Below are 7934 nucleotides of genomic sequence, written 5' to 3'. Positions count from 1 at the left end.
TGAGATAAGGTACAAGGCAAGGATGTCCACTATCTCCATTGTTATTTATCCTAAACTTGGAGGTTCTAAATAGAAATATTAGGTAAGATACAGACATTAAAGGACTAGAAATAAAAGGTGAAACTTATAAACTGCAAGCATTTGCAGATAACTTGGTATTTATCTTAGAGGAACCTTTAGAGATGATTCCTAAATTATTGGAAAAGATAGCAGAGTATAGAGAGATAGCAGGAGTGAAAATAAACAGGAAAAAACCTAAAGTGATCGTTAAAAATCTTACAGATAAACAACAACAAAAAAATGGCAAAAAAATAGAACTACAAATAGTCAAAAAAGTTAAATACTTGGGAATATATTTAACAGCAAGATGTTCAACAATAAAAGAAGAGAACTATATAAAATTACTGAACCAAATAAGACTGGATCTGGAAAAATGGAAAAACTTGCAATTGTTGATGTTAGGAAGAATTGCTATGGTGAAAATGAATATATTATCCAAAATATTGTTTCTATTTCAAATGATACCTATAAAATTAGAGCAATTTTTTTGAAGATTTAAATTCACTAATTTTGAAATTTATTTGGCAAGGAAAGAAAGCTAGAATTGTTACAAGAAACTAAGGAAAATGGAGGTTTTGGCTTGCCAGAGTGGGATTTATATTATCAAGCATATGTACTAGCATGGGTAAAAGCATGGATAACTCTTAGAAATAAAAGGTTGTTATATTTGGAGGGACATGATTTACAACTTGGTTGGCACGCTTTCTTATGTTATGGGAAAAACAAAATTCATAAGTATTTTTAAAACCACTATATAAGAAATAATTACAACTAACATGGGGAAAAATGTAAAATATACTTGAAAATTCCAGGATGTCTTTCAGCAATGGAAGCACTTGTACATCCAAATTTAGTTAATTTTGAGAAAATATGGACATATAGAGATATTCTAAATTCTGAATTCTGGAAAATCAGAGTATAGATCTATCATGGTGGGCATACTTACAAATACAAGTTAGATATGATAAAGATGTTAAACTGTAAGGATTTTATAAAGAGCAGACCCTGTTTGATCAGACATTATTAACCTCTGATGAGAAACTAATTTAAAAAATTTATAACTTTTTATTGAATTTGAAAATGGAAAATGAACAAGTTAAAGAAACAAAGATAACATGGGCAAAGAATTTTGGATATAACATAGATTTAGAAAAATGGCAAAACTTGTGGGAAAGAAATTATAAACTGACAATGTTAACTTCTTATAAAGAAAACCTATATAAAATGTTTTACAGATGGCACTTGCCACCAGCAAGGTTAGCGAAAATGTTTAAAAATATGTCAGATAGATGTTGGAAATGTAAACATAATTAAGGTACTTATTATCATGTATGGTGGACATGTGTTAAAGCAAAGAGGTACTGGACAAAAATACATACTTGGCTAGAGAAGATGTTGGGAAACCATATAGATTTTTAACCTGAACTTTTTTTACTAGGTATAATGCCAGAAAAGATTGATAAACAAAGTATATATTTGATTTTACATGTGAAAACAGCGGCAAGAATCATATTCACACAATATTGGAAAAATGAAGAAATACCACCAGAGGAAGAAATAATTAAAAAAAAAATACTAGAATGTGCAGAAATGGACAGACTTACTATGAGGTTGAAAGAAAAAGAAGAGACAGAATACTTCAAACTTGGGATTTATTTTATCAATGGCTGGAGAAAAGAATAAAGGATTAGGAATTAAATTTGTATTAGTGAATGATAAACTCAGACAACACGTTTGTTGAATAAATACTACTGAATTGTATGAAAAATAATAATAATAACTTTACAAAAAAAGCTGATTCATTACAAAAGTGAACCAGTATGCAGATTCAACCGCGAAATGTGTCACAACCCAGTCCGTAATACCAAACACTATTGCCCCAGTTGTAAAAATCCACGCCAAAATCCTTTACAAAAATTTTTTGGAGTGGGGGAGGTAGAACAGTGGAGAGAGAAATACGAGGCACATTTTAAGGAAGGGTTTTGGCAAGTCCCAGTTGGAAGACCTATAGCTCCCTGCTGCCTTATATGACTTATATGCCAACATCAGCATTTGAATGCAGAATGCAAGCCATAGTAGATGCCACTAGATGGGTTTGGTATGCATTGGGCATATACATAGAGGCTACCCTCATAGCCATATCCTATCAGACATGCTAGGCTAACAAGGAAATGAAATTATCTTTCAGAAAGACCATCCACAAAGTGGGGGAGACCCTGGGCACACCACCGTTTTGTAAAGTTACAGCTAGATTTTATCCAATTATCCAGAGTCAATGGCTACCAGTAGGCCAGGACCAGCTTACCCACTGTGTAGAAGCTGTTCCCTGCCACCGTGCTCAAAATGGTCCCACACCGGACTTCCGGTGGCTTGGCGGCTGCCGAAGGAGGTTGTTTGACAGCCTCCCGTCCGGGACTGTGTAAAAATCGCCAAAACAGCGCGTATCAGCTGTTTGGCGATTTGAAACTTCTCTCCGGGCAAAGGAGAGAAGGAGAGCTTACTCTAGAGTAGGAGTCGAGCTCCCTAGTCTCCCTGGGTGTTCCCAGCAAGGCGAAGGTGAGAGCTCCTCCAGAGCTTAGAGTTCCTCCGCAGATCGGGACGTCTTCGCTATTAGCGAAGCCAGACGCCGTCTCCACCTCTGATTTTTTTTTTCTGAATTTAACTGTGAGTACTATTAACAGACAGAGCTGACTAGGAAACTTGGACTTTTTATAAAGAAATTAAAACTTTGACTCAGAAGATTAAAGTACTCTTTTCAAATGACTGAAAATCGAAAGTTAACTTTTGGGGGGGGAAAAATGGCTGCGGCTTAGCCGCTTCTTTGTTCTAAAGAGACACTTTCACTTTCCTTCCGGTTTTGGATTGCTACATTTTAAGACTGTAAAGAATTCTCAAAAATTAAGGAAAATTTAAAGAAAAATTTGTTTGATCTCTTGCTGCATTGGACTGTATATTAAGACTTTTTTTAAACTTAAGAATGGCTTCTAAACGAGTTGTAGTTACTGCAGCATCAAAGCCAGCTGTTTCCTCTCCAGCTGTACAGACTACACATCAGAGAGCTAAAACTCCTCCTCCACCCTCCCCACCACCTAATATTACTTTAAAGGATCTGCAGGATTCTTTGATGCAGATGTCTAAACAAATTGTGCAACAAATGAGAGTGGAGACAGAAGAGCTTCTTGTTAAAAAGAATGATGAATTGTGTGAGAACATGTCTCAAATCTTTCAGGGTTTTGCTTTTCATATGGATCGTATAGAGACTCGTGTGGAGGAAGTGGGGGAAAAATGGAAGGGGTGGAGGAGAGAATGGAAAAAGTAGAAGAGAGTATAGAGATTACTCAAAATGACATTGTAATGATACAATTCAGAGAGATGGAACATGCAATAAGAATCAGAGGCCTGCGTGAGGATGCACAGGAGAAACTGAGAGAAGAGGTATCAGCTGCCCTAGCGTTGGCTTTAGACTGCGACCCTGAAATTATCTATGGAGAGATTGAAAAAATATTTAGAGTCAATTCATGGGTTGCACGTCAGAGAAAACAGCCCAGGGATGTGGTGGTTTATTTTTCTAGAAAAGTAAGTCGCAATGAAATTATACAGGCCTTTTACCAACAGAGATTTAAGATTGCTGCTCAGGATATTATACTTTTGAAAGAAATACCTTCAAAGATTTTAAGAAAAAGAAAGGAGTTTGCTTTCTTGGCTCAAGAGTTGAAGAAGCAGCAAATACCTTTTAGATGGGAAATACCAGTTGGAATGGCCTTAACATATGCTGGGAACCGTTATCGATTTGATACAGTACAGAAGGCAAAGCATTTTTATCTAACGGTTCTGAAAGCTGATTCATCTTCTACATCACCAGTTAAAGGAACAGAAGAAGGAGTGGAACAACTGATTGTGGATCTGCCTGGAGCTATGTCGCTATCTGCAGGAGATTTCCAGAATTTACAAGTGTTGGAGGCAAAACAGGATCCAAAAGACCAGAGAATGACACGTGCGGCTCATAAGCGTAAGGAAAGAGAGCAACAGAAAGAAGCTATGCCCCAAACATGTTCAACTACTTCGGAGCCAGTGGGAGGGACCAGACCTAAAAGATCTGTCATGTTGGATCTTCAAGGGATGATTCAGAAGCTCCAAAAGCCAAAGGATGGCTAACTTAATAACTTTAAATGTTAATGGATTGAATTCACCACAAAAAAGGAGAAAAATATTTTATTATTTGAAGCAGCATAAGAATGATATTATATGTTTACAAGAGACACACATTATATTAAAAGACCAAAAGTATCTATTTAATCCCAAATTGGGCTTATATTTTGCGGCCTCTGCTCAAAAGAAAAAAGCGGGTGTAGTTCTTTATGTCAAGAAGGAATTGATGCCAAAGTTAATAGACACTGATGCAGAAGGAAGATTTGTGCTTGTTGAAATTATTTTGAATGGGAAAAAATGTCTTCTTGTGGGCTTATATGCACCAAACTTATATCAACAACAAAAGCAATTTTTTACTTTTTTGCATCAAAAGATAATGCAATTGGATTATAAATCTGTTATCATGATGGGAGATTGGAATGGTGTAATAGATCCAAAAAGAGATAAAAAGACTTCAGCTAAAACTTCAATGCAAATTAAATTGCCTAAAAGTTTTTTTGCATTACAGGAAGACCTTGAATTAAGAGATATATGTCGTGAAAGGAATATGGGAGAAAGTGATTTCACTTTTTTTTCGGATAGGCATCAATCTCGCTCCAGAATTGACTTTATCTTGATTACTACTGACTTGATTCCTAGGGTTAAGAAGGTGAAGATTTTTCCTAAGATATTGTCGGATCATAGTCCTGTATGGATGGAGATTTCAACTGATGGAGGTAGTAGAAGGACTTGGAGACTGAATGAGAATTTATTGAATTATGAAACAAATGTGCAGAAACTTAAAGATCATTTAAAAGAATTTTTTGCGTTGAATATGAATAAAGGCACCTCTATATCGATGGTTTGGGATGCAAGCAAAGCAGTTATGAGGGGTGCCTTAATTTCAATGAACTCTGCTTATAAGCGAAAACAGCAACAAAAGTACAAAGATATGGAGCAAGAGATAAAAATAAAGGAAAAAGCTTTCTCCTTAAATCCACTGGATAAGAACTTAAAGGCATCTATTGCAATGTTGAAAGAACAGTATAATATGTTGCTTTCTGATCAAATTGCTATTAATTTGAAATATATGAAACATAATACATTTTGCAATGCAGATAAACCTGGAAGATGGTTAGCCTACCAATTACGCAAGAAACAAAGACAAAGACTTATTGAGAAAATGAACTATAAGGGTAAAGAAGTTTTTCAACAGGAACTGATTAAAAGGGCCTTTTCAGAATATTTTTCTAATTTGTATGCCTCTGAGGATATACAACCTGATGAAATAGATAATTATTTACAACAAGCAAATTTGCCTTGTCTTTCTGAGGATCAAAAAGGATTGATGAATGGTTTGATCACTTTGGAAGTCTAACGTCTCCGTAAATTTGTTGACTTCCAACCATTCCGGGGACCATGTCTACCCAAATGACGTTAAATAATATTTTTTGATAGACTTCTTTACAATCTTGGGAACTCTACAGAAAAGTTACTATAAAATTACCCCCCTGTTTATGGTGGTAGAACCTCCACACGTAAATAAAGTGAATATGGTTTCCTCCTAGTTCTTACGACCCAGCCTAAAAGTTATAGACCAATATCTTTATTGAATACGGATTATAAGATTTTTGCAAAAATATTAGCTAACAGACTAATGCAAGTAATGAAACAGATTATTCATGTGGATCAGTCTGGATTTATAAATGGAAGATATATGAAGAACAATGTTAGACAAATTGTGAACTTGTTGGAGTATTTGGATAAAAATAATCAAATCCCGGCGGCCCTTATCTTTTTGGATGCTGAAAAGGCTTTTGATAAATTGGATTGGCAATTTTTGCTACGGTTGGTTGACAGAATGAATTTTGGGGACAGATTTTTATCAGCATTGAAAGCTATCTATCAACTACAGTTTGCTCAAGTGATTGTAAATGGGGGTATGACAGATTCAATTAAAATTGAAAAAGGTACAAGGCAAGGCTGTCCATTATCCCCGTTATTGTTTATCTTGACTTTGGAGATTTTATTAATCAAGATTCGAGAGTCTTCACTTATAAAAGGAATAACTTTGGGTAACAATGACTATAAGCTCAGAGCCTTTGCTGATGATTTGGTGTTCACTCTGTCGGAACCAACTGACTCGGCAAGAAACTTGATACAGATATTGACACATTATGGGAAGGTGTCTGGATTCAAAGTGAATAATAATAAGACTAAAATATTAGTTAAAAATATGTTTATGAAAAATATAGAAACTTTAAGTAATGTAACTGGCTTTGAAATAGTTAAAAAAGTGAAATACTTGGGTGTTGATATTACTGCTTCTAATGTTAAATTGTACAAAAATAATTATGATAAGTTATGGAAAAAAGTTCAAAAGGATTTGATGGAGTGGAAGAAATTACAGCTATCATTATTGGGAAGAATTGCAGTGATAAAAATGAATGTTCTCCCAAAGTTTCTTTTTTTGTTCCAGATGATACCTATTTTAAAAAAGGATTCAGATTTGGAGGAATGGCAAAGAGGCATCAATAGGTTTATATGGCAGGGGAAAAAACCTAGGGTAAAATTTAAAATTTTGCAAGATGCACGGGAAAGAGGGGGACTTAAAGCCCCTAATTTAAAATTATATTATGAAGCAGTGGTATTAACTTGGATTAGTGATTGGATTAATTTAACTAATAGAGATATTTTGATACTTGAAGGTTGGGATTTATATTATGGATGGCATGCTTACTTATTTTTTGATAAGAAAATTGATCGGGCTTTTAAATCTCATATTTTAAGGGTTGCACTTCTGAGAGTTTGGAAAAAGTATTCATATAAGGTAAATTTAAAAATTCCAATATGGGCTATTCCGGAACATGCAATACAAGGAATAGTAAGGGGAGCAAAATTACAAGGTATTGTTTATAAAGATTTACTTATGCTAAGAGGACAGGACTGGCAAATTAAATCATTGGAAGAGTTAAGACAGGATAATGTACTCCAGCCCTGGTTGTTATATTTACAATTGGCTGAGAGATGGCATATAGATCAAAAATTGGGTTTAATGGTAGAAGACGTGAACTTGATAAAACAGATTAAAGATCAAAGTAGAGCCCATATTAGGAGAATATATAGTGTTTTGATAGAACTTGATTCGGAAACAGAATTGATTAAAGATTGTATGATTAAATGGGCTCAAAATATTCAAGAACCAATAAAGTTAGAAACTTGGGAAAAAATTTGGGTAAAAAATGTCAAGTTCACCCAAGCACAGAATCTAAGGGAAAATTTTTATAAAATGTTTTATAGATGGCATTTGGACCCTCAAAAATTGTCTTGCATGTATCCAAATTTGCAACCAAAATGTTGGAGATGTGGTAGTATGGATGCTACTTATTATCATATTTGGTGGACATGTAGGGATGTTAAAGCCTTTTGGATTAAGATTTGGTGGAATATTCAACAGATTTTTAAGAAAAAGATAAAATTTACACCGCAGTTATTTTTATTGGGTATTATGGACAATTTGGACCAAAAAGAAATGAAATTGATGTTGTATTGTATAACAGCAGCAAGGACCTTAGTTGCTCAAAATTGGAAAAAAAAGATGTTACCAACTATGGATGATTGGAGACAGAAAGTATCATATTTTGCAGAGATGGCAAAAATATCCGCGTACCTGAAGGATCACTCTCAGGAAAAATTTATCTCAATATGGAGAAGATGGATAGATTATATTCAGAGAAAGTATGAAT

Source organism: Protobothrops mucrosquamatus, unplaced genomic scaffold (genome assembly GCF_001527695.2).
Source record: "Protobothrops mucrosquamatus isolate PMUCROS unplaced genomic scaffold, P.Mucros_1.0 scaffold23, whole genome shotgun sequence".
Taxonomy (NCBI): domain Eukaryota; kingdom Metazoa; phylum Chordata; class Lepidosauria; order Squamata; family Viperidae; genus Protobothrops; species Protobothrops mucrosquamatus.
The sequence above is the reverse complement of the archived record's forward strand: the minus strand, read 5'-3'. Positions refer to the sequence as shown.